Source organism: Orycteropus afer, unplaced genomic scaffold (genome assembly GCF_000298275.1).
Source record: "Orycteropus afer afer isolate SDZICR_OR568_19922 unplaced genomic scaffold, OryAfe1.0 scaffold00022, whole genome shotgun sequence".
Lineage (NCBI taxonomy): Eukaryota > Metazoa > Chordata > Mammalia > Tubulidentata > Orycteropodidae > Orycteropus > Orycteropus afer.
The window spans coordinates 20,744,234-20,759,351 of NW_006921609.1; positions in this window are offsets into that span (position 1 = coordinate 20,744,234).

The following is a 15,118-nucleotide window of genomic DNA, read 5'->3' on the forward strand; positions in this document are numbered from 1 at the left end:
TTTCACCCAAATCACATTAAAAAAAAAAAAAAAAAAAGTACAACCCCTCTGGAAAGCAGTATGATGATTCCCTAAAAGGTTGGAATTAGAAATACCATTTGATCCAGCAACTCCATTACTAGGTATGTGTATGTGATAGTTGGAGCTGTGTGTCAACTTGGCTGGACCACAATTCTGTCTGGTTTAAACAATTTTGATGTGGATTATTCCAATGATGGGATCAGATGTGTATGTTTTGAGCAGCCAATCTGTTGAAAGGGTGTTTCCCTAGGCATGTGGCTTGCTTCCAATATATTTATGGACATCCTGGGAAAAGAGATACTCTTCTATGGATAGGGATCCTGTTGTGCTGCCTTCAACTGTCCATGAGCAAACAATCCACTATTCGGCCTGGAGATCTTGGATTTGTCATTCATTGGAGTCAACAGCTGATATAATGCCTGCCAACCTTGAGCTCCTCAGCCCCTGCAGCTGCGTGAGTCGGGAAAAGCCTCCAGCTTGACGTTTGATCCAAAAACTTAGGACTTGTCAGCTTCTATAAGTGTGTGAGTCATTTTCCTGAGATAAATTTCTCTTTCTCTCTCTCTCTCTATAAGCTGATTTTGGTTCTCTAGAGAACCCAGCCTAACACATTTGGGACTGGGAGTAGTTCTAGAGACAAAATCATTAGGATGGGCTTCCTAAATTAGTTCTCACCAATTCTGTTTTGGTTCTCCAATTTGATTAATTGTAAAGGCACTGGTGACCCTGCATCTGTTAGTATAAGGGACCCTGCTAATCCATGGTATGAGGTGGTAACATTTATATGCAAAATAGCACCACCAATAGATTAAGTACTTTTAGAAGTGAGACTCTGGGTGATTTCATATTTGATACTTTTCTGCAATTTTGTCAGCATGGGGAGTATAAGGAAGGTAGTTCGTTGGTTCTCCTAATGCTACACGAAGTGGTGAAAGAGCAAGATGAGTTCAGGGCTGCTGAGTCACAGCTTAAGTGTTGCAAAAAAGACCTCAATTTTCTCCAGGAGGCTGTATATGCTCTACACAGCATCCAGTATACAGTGTTGTTTTTCAATCGCTAGGATTTACTGGTTCAGGAACCAAGGAGCAGAAATGGGAGTGGTACCACTCACTATTACCCCTAGTGACTGACTCAAAAATTTTTGCTTCCTGTCTCTTGTATGCTATCCTCTGTGGGTCTGGAGATCTTAGTCCCAAAGGCATAAGCATTCCCATCTGGAGACACAATATTGATTTCATTGAACTGGAAGTTAAGAATGCCACATGCCCATTTTGGCTTCTTCATGCCTCTGGATCAACAGACTAAGAAGGACATTACTGTTATATCTGGTGTGATAGATCCTGATTACCAAGGGGAAATTGGATTTACACTACATAATGGAGGTAAAGAAGAGTATGTCTGGAATACAGGAGATTCTTTAGGACGTCTCTTAGTACTATCATGCCCTGTGATTAAAGTCAGTGGGAAATTACAGCAACCTCATTCTGATATGACTACTAATGGCCCAGACCCTTCAAGAATGAAGGTTTGGGTTACCCCAGCAGGCAAAAAAACACAACCAGCTGAGATGCTTGCTGAGGGCAAAGAAAATATGAAATGGGTGGTTGAAGCAGGTAGTTCTGAATATGAGCTATGACCAAGTGACCAGATGCAGAAATGAGGATTGTGATTGTTATATTTCTTCATTTTATACGTGCATCAAATATTTTTGTTTCTTTCTGTTCTGAACTGTTAAATGTAAATAACATTAATGCACTTTGGTTGTACATGTGTTAGCTTATCACATTAGGTACAAATATGACTTTATAATTTTCCTTATTTAGAAATTATATATGGTTGAGAAGATGTGTACAACTGCCAAGTTGACAAGTGGTGGACTGTGATAGTTGGATCTGTGTGTCAACTTCACTGGACCACAATTCTGTGTGGTTTAAAGAGTTGTGGTGTGGTTATTCCCATGATGAAATTGGATTTGCATATTTTGAACAGCCAATCCATTGAAAGGGAGTTTCTCTAGGGGTGTGACCTGCTTCCAATATATTTATGGACATTCTGGGAAAAGAGACACTCTTCTGTGGATTGGGATCCTGTGGTGCTACCTACAACTGTCTATGAGTGAACAATCCACTATTCAGCCTGGAGATCTTGGATTCATCATTTGTTGGAGTTAACAGCTGGTATACTGCCTACCAATCTTGAGCTCCTCAGCCTCTGCAGCTGTGTGAGTTGGGAAAAGCATCCAGCTTGACATTTGATCCAACTTCTATAAGTGTGTGAGCTCTTTTCCTGAGATAAATTTCTCTTTCTCTCACTCTATATATAATATAAGCTTTACTGGTTTTGCTTCTCTAGAGAACCCAGCCTAACACGGTATCCTCAAGAAGTGAGAGCCAGAAAAAGAACAGATATATGCATGCCCATGTTCATCACAGCACTATTTATAATACACAAAAGATGGAAACAATGTAGGTGCCCATCAAGAGAAGAATGGATAACCATACTATGGTACATACACACAATGGAATACCATGCAACCATAAAGAATAATGTAGAATCTGCAAAAAACTGCGTAATGTGGATGAACTTGAAGGATATTATTCTGAGTGACATAAGTCAATCATGGAAGGACAGATATTGTATTAGTCCATTATTGTAAAAAGTCAAAGAAAGCTTTATGTATGGATGGAAATTCTCTGTTGGTTACCAGGAGTGGGAAAGGAAGGGAGGGAACATGGCTAGAACATGGCTAGGAAGAGACAAAAATAGATTTGGATGAAGGGAAGGGCAATGTACCAAATGTGAGTGATTAACATGGTGGAGTTGAGGAAGAGGAAGACATAGAGAGGTCCATGGGAGGCACAAACAACAAAGATTAACCCTTTTGCACATACAATATTGCATTGTCAGTGAAGGAAAACATTGATATATGGGTGGCTAGATGGGTGGACAGGCTGAATGATTAGGTATGTCTTCACAAGGGGAAGTGTGCCCATGACCATGTATAGGGTTGGCAGACAATGTTTCTAAAAGTGTATTTGTATGTTCTGCAAGAAATTCCAGGTATATAGTAGAGCTGACAAGGGACAAGATTGTAGTCACTTCTTGGCCACAGCTATCTACCCATAGGGAGCAAGTACTTGAACCTATAGGCTCAGGACCATTGTCACAGGGGACAACAAGCTCAATTGGCATAACATACTACAAAAAAACATTGTTCCACATCCTACTTTGGTGAGTAGTGACTGGGATCTTAAAAGCTTGCAAGCAGTCATCTAGATGCAATGATGGATCTATCTTCATTCAGAACAAAGAACAATGAAGAAATCCAAAAAAGCTAAAGACACATGGAAACAATTAGCCAAAGGGACTGGTACATTATGTGATCCTCAGTGTATATGACCACGAGACCAGAAGAACTAGATGGTGCCTGGCTACCACTGTCAACTGTTTAGAAGGGAATCTCTGTAGGAGATCCTGGATAGCGTGGGAGAGTAATGTGGAACAAAACTCAAAATCATGAAAAAAAAAAAAAAAAAAAAGGTACCAAGTTTGCTGATCTGATTGAGCCAGGTGGAACCCCTGAGATTATGGCTCCTACCTGCCCTTCAGGTATGGAACTGAACCCACTCCTGTAGCTTCCAGACAAACTAAAGACAGGCATATGAGCTGAACATTTACATTAGGTAGATACACTCCTTGGAGAGATCAATCGTGGGAGAATAGAAGGGCTGTGTATGAGTCAGAATTGAATTGAGTGCTGTGAATTTTGTTTTAACTCAATGCATTTACAAAAACAGGGAGACATTCGGGGGGCAGGAATGTGTGAGAGGGAAAGACACAGGGAAGAGGTAACTATGGGGAGGAAGTGGGAAGAGAGCTTTTGCATTGGGGGAGATTCTAGTCAATATCATGAGACAAAGTGCATGTGAACTGCTGGATGGAAAATGAATTTGCTCTCTAAACTCACCCAAACCACAATTAAAAATGACAAAAAAAAAAATATATATTTGTCAGTGAAACATAGACTAATTTTACACTACCCAAAATTAAAGACAAACAAAAATGAGTAATTTAACATTTTGATAAATGGTTAAATGTCCAATTAATCCCCCAATATAAATAATATGTAATGAATATAGGGAATACATTGAAACATAAGTAAAGAACATTATTAAAATTATAGTTTTCAACATTTATTAACTGAAATTGAAATAATAAAAAATTTTAGAATTTTCCATAGTAGCTTTGAATGTCCATGGGTAAAAGAATACAGATGCTTACCGATGAAGCACAGATATTTTTGTTTAGTCACAAAACATAGACTTTTAAGTCACACATTAAAGTAGGGACAGACACTGCATCTCTAGTCTACTGCCCCACACTTTGTGCCTAGAAGAGTGACCAGCACATAGAAAGAACCATGTAAAAATTTATAATTAAAGAAAGAATAATGACAACATTAATTCCCAAGCTTATACACCTTATTTTTCGTTTATTTTAATATCCATTTCATATTTTGAATTAATTTAAATTTACAGAAAATTGCAAAGAAATGTGCAGATTGTTCTTGTATACTCTCCACCCAGTTTACCCTAATGTTAATCTATTCCTTAGCCATGGTGTGTTTAAAGAGCTCTGGTGGTGTAGTATTTAAGGCATTTGGCTGCTAACCAAAAGGTTGGTAGTTCGAACCCAGCAACAACTCCAGGGAAGAAAGATGGGACATGGGACAATCTGCCTTCCTAAGCACTTATAGTCTTGGAAACCTAATTCAATTCTGAGTATGAGACAGAATTGAATTGAGGGGTGTGGGTTTGGTTTTATTTCAATGGTGCATTTATAAGAACTAAAAAATTAACAATGGTAAAGAAACTGTTAACTACAGTTTATTTGTATTTGATTACTGTTATTATTATTATTATTATTATTATTACTGTCCTTTTTCTGTTCCAGAATAAAATCATAGTAAACATGTTGCATTTAGTTATCATGTTCTATAATCTCCTCCAAACTTTAACAATTTCTCATTCTTTTCTTGTTTTCAGTTCTGACCACTGCTAGTCAGGTATTTTGCTGAATGTTCCTCAGTTTAAATTTTTATGATGTTATCTCATGATTAAATCAAGCATATGGGATTTGCAGAAGAATACCGTCATGTTGAGGGGCCTGTCTCATCATATCAGGGGATATATGACACAAGCATGACTGTTTATTGGTGATATTAACCTAGTATCTGCTACTTCTCTCCACTGTAAAGTTATTATTTTTCTCTTCCAGATTCAGTTTATAAAAAAAAAAAAAAAAAAAAAGCACCAAGCTATACCCCTCTTCACTAGTGCACATTCAAGGGAGAAGAATTAAGCTCCAATTCTAGTATGAAAGAATACTAAACAATTTTGTACTAATGCTAAAACCGCATGTAACTAAAATATCTTTTGGGAAACAATTTGAGGTTGTGCAAATATCTTTTTTCTTGAAATTTTGCCCATTAATTTTAGCATTCAACCTTGAATCTTTCTTGTAGTGATTATTACAATAGATGTTTTCTGGTTTCCTCGTTTGTTTTACATTTATTATTTTTTGAAGTTTTTTGGCAAGGAAGATTTGTCCCTTCTCACTCATTTATTTCTTTATTGGATGTGTTCTTTATATCAGAGTAGATTCAGAGATATTTATTTTATTTATTTGGTTGTAATCAAACACTATTTTTATTTAACTTTTCCCTCAAATTTTCCAGATTTGGCCATTGTGAGCCATCATATTTTATTTTACTTTTAAAAACATTATTTTTTATTTTCTGGCTTTACTAGATGTTCCATGCTTGTATTTTTTCCTGTCCCAGACTGTTGTTGTTGTTATTTGCCATTGAGTCGGTCCCGACTCATAGCGACCCCTCCTTGGGTTTCCGAGGCAGTATCACTACCGAAGTAGGATTGTCCAACCTTCCTTCCGAGGAGTGGCTGGTGGGTTTGAACCGCCAGCCTTCTGGTGAGCAGTCAAGTGTCTACTAGATACAGTTATTTCTCTAGGGAGCCCTGATTAAATTAAAGAATGATATTTAGAATTTAAGATCTGGTTGACAGGTATACTTATTGCTACTAGAGTATCACTACTTTTATGCCCTCTCAGCATAGAGGTAGGGTATATATGTATGTATACTAATCTGTGCATGATTATTTAACATTTATTCTGAACCTATCTGTCTGCATATGTTACAATAAATATGAGTCCATACTGGTATTTCTGTTGCTGATCTAACACTAGGGAGCTCTGGTGGCATAGTGGATAAGGCAATTGACTGCTAACCAGAAGGTCAGCAGTTCAAACCCACCAGCTGCTCTTCAGAAGGAAGATGGGGCAATCTACTTCCATAAAGATTTACATCCTTAGAAACCCAACAGAGGTAGCTATCAGTGGGAACCGACTTTATGCCAGTGTGTTTGGTTTGGTTTTGGAAGCTAACACTACAGAGGTCACTCTAGCCTTTCTTCCTGGTTTATTTATAACTTTTCCCTGTGGATTCCACTATGTACACTTTATTTATTTATTTCTTCAGCCTTACTATGCCTGTAGATTAATTTCAGAATTGATAATCTGTACACCTGTGAGAAAAAACATTTAGTAAGCTATAGTGCTTATGTATAGTTCTTTTGTCTTTACTCTAATATTATTCAGTCAAAACACTGTTTTCCAAAATTACTTAGGTCAGTTCCTTTTTCCCTTTCTTCCAGTGAGGTTCAGTCATACATTCAAAAATAGGATTAAGATTCATTTGCCAAAATGACACCTAATTTTTGAAGCTTTTGAAACATGCTGACAAATGACTCTTGAGTGATTCTGCATAGTTTCTTCAGTGGAAGGTAAGGATGAGCAATAATTTTAGGTGTAATTCTGCTCTGAAAAAAACCTTGGACTAAGTAAGGTACAATAGGTGCTGCCTAGGAACTAGCTTGAGTCCCTAGGTGGCACAAAGGGTTAAGCACTGAACCACTAAGAGAAATATTGGCAGTTCAAGCATACCCAGAAGCAACTCAGAAGTAAGATCTCAAATTCTACTTCTGAATTGTCACTGCTTGGAGGTCATCGTGAGTGAGGATCAAATTGATGTTGGCTAAAAACAACAGGTACTATGTATAAGACACTTGAGTTTCTTATAAATGTCCCAGGCCTTTATTTCCCATCTGCACAATAAAGTAGTTGTTAGATGCTATCAAGTTAGTTCTGATTCAAAATGACCCTATATGTAACAGAAAGAAACACTGTCTCATCCAGTATCATCCTCACAATATTCGCCGTGCTTGAACACATCATTATAGCAACTGTGTCAATCCTTTGTATTGAAGGTCTTCCACTTTTTCCCTGATATTTTACCTTACCAAGTATGATATTCTTCTTCAGGGATTGATACTTTCTGACAACTTGGACAAAATAAGTACAAGACAATCTGGTCATTCAGACTTCTAAGGAGCATTCCAGCTGTAATTCCTCTAAGAGAGACCTGTTCCTTCCTCTGGTAGTCCAGGGAACATTTAGTATTCTTCAACAGCACCACAATTAAAATGCATCGATTTTTGGTGGTCTTCCTTATTCATTGTCTAGCTTTCATATATATATGAAACAATTGCAAATACCAGGCCTTGGGTCAAGCATAACTAAGCCATCAAAACAACATTGCTTTTCAGCACTTTAAAGATTTAATTTGCATCAGAGTTTCCTAACAGAATATGTCATTTGATTTTTTGACAGCTGCTTCCATGGCTTTTGATTGTGGATCCAAGTAAAATAAAATCCTTGACAACTTCAATCTTTTCTTCATTTATCATGATGTTGCTTATTGGTACAATTGTGAGGACTTTTGTTTTCTTTTTGTTTAAGGGTAATCCACACTGAAGGCTGTGGTCTTTGATCTTCATCACTAAGTGCTTCAAGTCTTCTTTCCTTTCACCTGCATATCTCATATTGTTAATGAGACTTCCTCTAATCATGATACTACATTCTTCCTCATATAGTCCAGCTTCTTGCATTGTTTACTCAGCCTGCAGACCAACTAATTACGGTGAGAGAATACAGCCCTGATGCACACCTTTCCTGATTTTAAACCAAGAATTATCTCCTTGTTCTATTCGAACATTTGCCTTTTGATCTATGTACAGGTGCCTCATGAGGACAATTGAGTGTTCTGAAATTCCCATGCTTTGCAACATTATTCATGATTTGTTATGATCCACACAGTTGAATGCCTTTTCATAGTGAGTAATACACAGACAAAACATCTTTCTGCTATTTGCTTTCAGCCAAGATCCATCTGATATCAGCAATGATGTCCTTTGTCCCATACCCTCTTCTGAATCTGGCTTGAATTTCTGGCAGTTCCCTGTCAATGTACTGATACAACCGTTTTTGATGTATCGTCAACAAAATTTGACTTATGTGTGATATTAATAACACTCTTCTATAATTGTGCATTTTTGGGGATCATGTTTCTTGGGATGGGCACAAGTATGGATCTTTTCTAGTTGCTCGAATTCCAAATTCATTGCATTAACAAGCATTTCTAGTATTGCATTCATTTGTTGAAACATCTCAATGGGTATTCTGTCAATTCCTGGGTCCTTGTTTCTCAGCAATTCCTTCAGTGCAGCTTGGACTTTCTTCCTTCAGTACCATTGGTTCTTGATCATATTCTACATCTCAAAATGGTTGAACATTGAGTGATTCTTTTTGGTACAGTGACTCTGTATATTTGTTTTGTCCTCTTTTGATACTTCTACATCATTCAATATTTTACTCATAGAATCCTTCAATATTGCAATTCAAAGCTTGCATTTTTCAGCTTGAGAAATGTCTAGAATATTCTCCCCTTTTGGTTTTCTAACTCCAGATCTTTGCACATATCATTATAATATTTTATTACCTTTTCTCAAGTTATCCTTTGAAATCTGTTAAGGTCTTTTACCTCACCATTTTTTACATTCACTCTAGCTACTTTTCACTTAAGAGGAAGTTTCAGAGTCTCTTCTGAAATTTATTTTGATCTTTTCTTCCTTTCCTGTCTTTTTAATGACCTTTTGCTTTCTTCATGTTGATGATACCCCACAACTCATCTGGTCTTCAGTCATTAGAGTTCAATGTATCATATTGAGATGATCTTTAACTCCAGCTAGAATATACTCAAAGTCATATTTTGGCTCTCATAGAGTTATTGTATTTCTCTTCAGCTTTATTTTAAACTTTCATTTAAGTAATTATTGTCTGTTTCACCATTGGCACCTGGCATTCTGACTGACTGAGGGTACTGAGATTCTCCATAGTCTATTTCCACAGATGGAGTCAATTAGATTTCTGTCTTTTCCATTTGGTGAGGTCCACACGTATAGTAGCTGTTTATAATGTTGAAAAAGACTTTTGCAGTGAATTAAATATTGGCTTTGAAAAATTCTATCATGAGATCTCCAGCATGATTTCTCTCATTAAGGTCATATTTTCCAACTACTGATGCTTCTTCTTTATTTACAACTTTCACATTCCAACCACCAGTAATTATCTATACATCTTGATGGTATGTTTGGTCAATTTCAGACTGCAGAATTTGGTAAACATCTTCAATTTTGCCATCTTTGGCTTTAGTGGCTGGTGCATAAATTCAAACCATAGTAATATTTACTGATCTTCCTTGTAGTTATATGAATATTATCCTATCAGTGACAACCTTGTACTTCAGGGTAGATCTTGAAATGCTCTTTTTGATGATGAATGTGATGACATTCATTTTCAATTTGTCATTTCTGGCATAGTATACCATATGATTATCAGATTCAAAATGGCCAATTGCAGTCCATTTCATTTCATGAATGCCTAGGATATCCATCTTTATGCTTTCCATTTCATTTTTTTTTACAAGTTCTTATTTTCCTAGATTCATACTTTGTACTTTACATATTCTGATTATTAATTTTGAGTCATGCCACAAAAGGAAATGAAGGTCCTAAATGCTTTACTCCATCCAAGTCATTAAAGTCAACTCTTCTTTGAGGATGCAGTTCTTCTCCAGTTGTATTTTGAGTGCCTTCCAACCTGATGGGCTCATCATCCTGCACTATATTATACAATGTTTCATTGCTATTCACAAGATTTCAGTGGCCTCTGTTTGTCTGTCAATTTGTTACACTTGTGGTGGCTTGTGTGTTGCTGTTGGGCTGGAAACTATGCTATTGCTATTTCAAATACCAGCAGGGTCATACATGGTGGACAAATTTCAATGGAGCTTCCAGGCTAAGACAGACTAGGAAGAAGGACATGGTCCACTTCTGAAAAAAAATCAGTCACTGAAAACCTTATAAATAGTAGTGAATAAAGTGATGAGGGCACATCAATGGGTGTACCCACCTACAGAAATTCAGTGACATATGCAAAGGGTCTTGGAAGCAAGAATGGCCAGACTTCGTCTCACCTATTTTGGTCATGTTGTAAGAAGGGACCATTCCCTGGAGAAGGATGTCATGCTTGGTAGGGTGGAGGGTCGACGAAAGAGGGGGAAGCCTTCAAGGAGATGGATTGATACGGTGGCTGCAATGATGGGCTCAAGTATAGCAGGGATTGTGGGGCTGGCGTGGATCAGGAAGTGTTTCGTTCTGCTGTGCATGGGGTCGCTATGAGTCGGAAATGACTCGACGGCACTTAACAACAACAACAACAACATGTAAAGGGTCTATGTATGTCTTTTCATATGTCACTGAATATGCATAACTTTCTATATAGATGCTTTGCATATGTCATATATATACATATGTGAAATTGTAAATAACTACTTAATATTTAATTATTAAATCTTATATCTGTCAAGGGAGCTCTGGTAGCATAGTGCCTAAGGCACTTGACTGCTAACCAGAAGGCTGGCAGTTCAAACCCACCAGCGACTCCCCAGAAGGAAGATGGGGCAATCTGCTTCCGTAGTGATACTGCCTCGGAAACCCAAGGAGGGGTCACTCTGAGTTGGGTCTGACTCAACAGCACATAACAACAACAACAACATATCTGTCAAACAACTGATTGTTGTAGTCATGAGGAAGAAGAAATTTGTTTATCATGCAAAGATTACCACTTGAGATCCAAGTATATGAGCCCTAGGACACATACAGTTGCTACATAATTCCAAAGAAAGGGAATTTTAAGAGGGAGAGGGAAAAACAAAAACAATTATTAGAATACTAATCAGCCCTAGTGCACAGAAACAAAGGTAACTGAAATTGCTTTCATCTAGTTTATGGATCTGGGCCTTATAATCCTGTGAAGATATGAAAATTTCTTAAATAATTATGAACAACATCTCTTTTACTAAGAATGGGGCTATAAACAATTTCTATAGATTTCTAACTATAAGTTAGTTTAAGCAGGTAGATCTGTAGTTATGGGAATTAAAACTCTGCTTCCATATTTCTTGGTACTCTCCTTTGATATAGTTCATTTTGTTTGTTGGTTGGTTTATTCTCCTTTACTTGATGTCCAGTCTTTTACCAGTTTGACTATGCCTTGCTGCTTGTTTCACATTTCACTGAGTGACTGATCATGCTTAGCCTGTTTCCCAGCAAGCCTATGTACAGATACCAATGTCCAGTCTGGGAACCTGGAGAGAATGTTTCAATGTTTCCCCTTTTATGTAGTAGAAAACTGCCTCCAATCCTATGACTTAATTTTCAAGGTCAAATCTCCTTTAATTTATAGTTTGACCTCAGCATAATCAATGATTTCCTTTAATCATTCAGTAATATTTAATTTTAATCAAGAAGATTTATTTTGAAAGGACTAGCATATATTTTATTAGGAAAACATAATATCATATTATAGTTCTATATAAATACTGTACTACTAGGACAGAAGCAGCTAATACTTCTGTAAAACCTAGATGAAACAAATTGTATTTCATCACAAATAATTCTAGAAAATTGAAAAAATAATTACCAGATTGGTTGAATTTCTAATGTGGTGGCTTGGCTTCTTATCAGGCAGTTAAATTTTTTCCAGTTAATAAATGAAAGTATGAAATTAAAGCAAAAATACCATGATCTTGACAAGGATAGAGAGATGTTAATAGACAGTAACATTCAAATGTGTAATCAGTAGGAGGGTGGAAATCAAAGACCATTCAATCATTATTAAAGAAATAGTTTCTGAGTCTGATATATATTAATCTCATTTTCATTTCTGATTGGTTGTTTAAGTGAAGTTTTACATAATAAATAGGAATGTGAGCAAGACATTTAACAGTAATTTACGAGCATTTAAAAAGTTGTCTTCCACTGAGGGAGAGGGAAAAAGTCTACAGGGACTATTGTTGTTGTTATGTGCCATTGAGTCAGACCCGACTCATAGCGACCCCTCCTTGGGTTTCTGAGGCAGTATCACTATGGAAGTAGATTGCCCCATTTTCCTTCCAAGGAGTGATTATTAGAGGCCAAAAAAAAAAGAAAGAAAACTGATTCTCACAACAGATAGATAGGCTTATTACAAGTTGACAGCCCTTATAGCCCTATCATGATATCTTTGTAGATAAGATGCAGAAACACAATGAGTGTTAGTATAGTACAGTGGATTGAAGGAAAGGTGATTGCTGATTAATGACTCTTTGTCTACTATGATAAGTTCTTGAGCAATATGTTTCAGAGCTCAATTCCTTTAAAATGTTCAACTCAACAGTTTTATTAATGGCTTTTCTGAACACACAGTCTTGGTCAGTTTCTTTGTGAGTGACACAAATATAGATCATTAGTTAACACATCACATGCAATATTTGGATTCTAAAGATCCTTCCAAGTTTGATGAATAGTGTAAATCAAACAAAAAATATTAAATGAATAATGTAAAGTTCTACATTTAGTCTAAAACACTCAAAAGGCAAAAGAAAACAAGCAAACAAAACACTCAGAATGAAATTAAATAAGTCAATATACTTTTATATGTAAAAATAATTTTGAGAACCTGGATAACTCTAAAATTAACACAGATTAAAATGATCTATGACCAACTGAAATGAATTTAGGATGCATTTATAGGATATATATATATATATATATATATATATACACACACACACACACACACACATATACATACATATATAGATATATATACACACACACATATACATACATACATACATACATATATATATATACATACACACACACATATACATACATACATACATACATATATATATATACATATATATAAAACTAAAAAACTCACTACCATTGAACTCCTGGAAACTCCTACTTGGGTTTCCAAGGTGGTATCTCTAAGGAAATCGATTGCCCAGTCTTCTTTCTGAGGAGTGGCTGGTGGGTTAGCAGTCAAATTCCTTAGGCACTATGCCACCAGTGCTCCATCATAGGATATAGCATTAAGGAAAAGGTGAAATTACACTGTATTGGGGCAACGGATTTTTAGTGGTAGAATTCTCACCTGTGAGAAAGACCCAAGAATGATTCCCACTCTATGCACTCTAAACTTAGCCTCCACTTGTCTGTTAGTGGAGGAATACATGTTGCTGTGAAGCTGAGCACGTTTCAATGGAGCTTCCAGACTAAAGCACAGTAGGAGGAAAACCCTGGTGATCCACTTCTGATAACGAGGCAATGAAAACCCAATGTGGTCTGATCTACAACAGATCATGCAGATGGTTCATGATGGTCAGTGTTTTGTTCCATTGTGCATGCAGTTGACATGAGTGAAGCCAAGTCTATAGCAGTTAATAACAATAATTTTGTTATTATTAATATAATAATTTTGACTCACCCATGAATATAAGGTACATTCCTATAAATATAGTGTATGGGACAAAAACAGACTCACTGTCTTCTACTTTGTGTTTAACAGTACGAATAATATTTTAGAAATTATAGATATACTAAAAAATGCCTGAGACCATAAAACAAAAGTGCTATATGAAGTAGCCCAAATGAAACACCTATTGAAACACACATATCCTAATAATTTATATGGCAGAAAGTGACAAATATCAAGGCCTAGAAGTTAGTGTGTAGGACATAACCAATGACACACTAGAAGCCAAGTGTAGGATGACTCTGAGAGGAAACGCTGTGCATTTGAAATCCATGCCCATCAAATGACAAGTTGGCTCAGGAAATGCCTTTTAGTCACAGATGTTATCAATTGAGACTTGACTGCCCAGAGGGAATAACATAATTAAAGTGACAATAGGTGAGTTGCTGTAGGGAAGTCAGGAATTATCAATAGCATACCTTAAATGTCAGAAATGATTTTTCTGACAATTTTTAACTGTGGTAGATTATATTCTTGTTCCAATTATCAGAAAAATCATCTCTGACATTTAAGGTACATTTCTCACAGGGAGACACAGCAGTTATGGCATCTGGCAGACATACATAATCCTCTTTCAGGAATAGTCACACAACTCATAGTACTTCCTTGTGAGAGGAATTTTCTTTTCTTTAGGTTTGGTCATGGAACATGCTTCAACTAATGGCATGTAAGTGAAAGTGACATATGAGACATTGGAAAGGTGCTCTAAAAGCCATTGGGAGACTACAACAAACAAAAACACACTGCCCTCGAGTTGGACCTGACCCATAGCGACTCCTCCTTGGGTTTCCGAGGCAATATCACTACAGAAGTAGATTGCCCAACCTTCCTTCCAAGGAGTGGCTGGTGGGTTTGAACCACCAGCCTTCTTGTTAACAGTCAAATACCTTAGGCACTACTATACCACCAGAGATCCTATTTGGAGATTAAGCCATTTTTATTCTCCCTTCTGTCAGGAGAATAAGATTGGAGCTGCCCATCAACCTTTATCTGAGGAGGGAAGAAACATAAAAAAGAGTTTTGTGACCAACTCCCAGTTGAAGTACAATGTGAGGGACTAATAAGCCTTTGTTGTTGTTGTATTGTTGTCAGGTGCTGTTCAGTGGGTTCTGACTTGTGTACAACAGGGATCCTATGTACAACATATGGAAATTCTGCCAAGCATGCACCATCCTCACAATCCTTGCTATGTTGTTGTTGTTGTTAAGTGCCGTCGAGTCATTTCTGACTCATAGCAACCCCATGGACAGCAGAA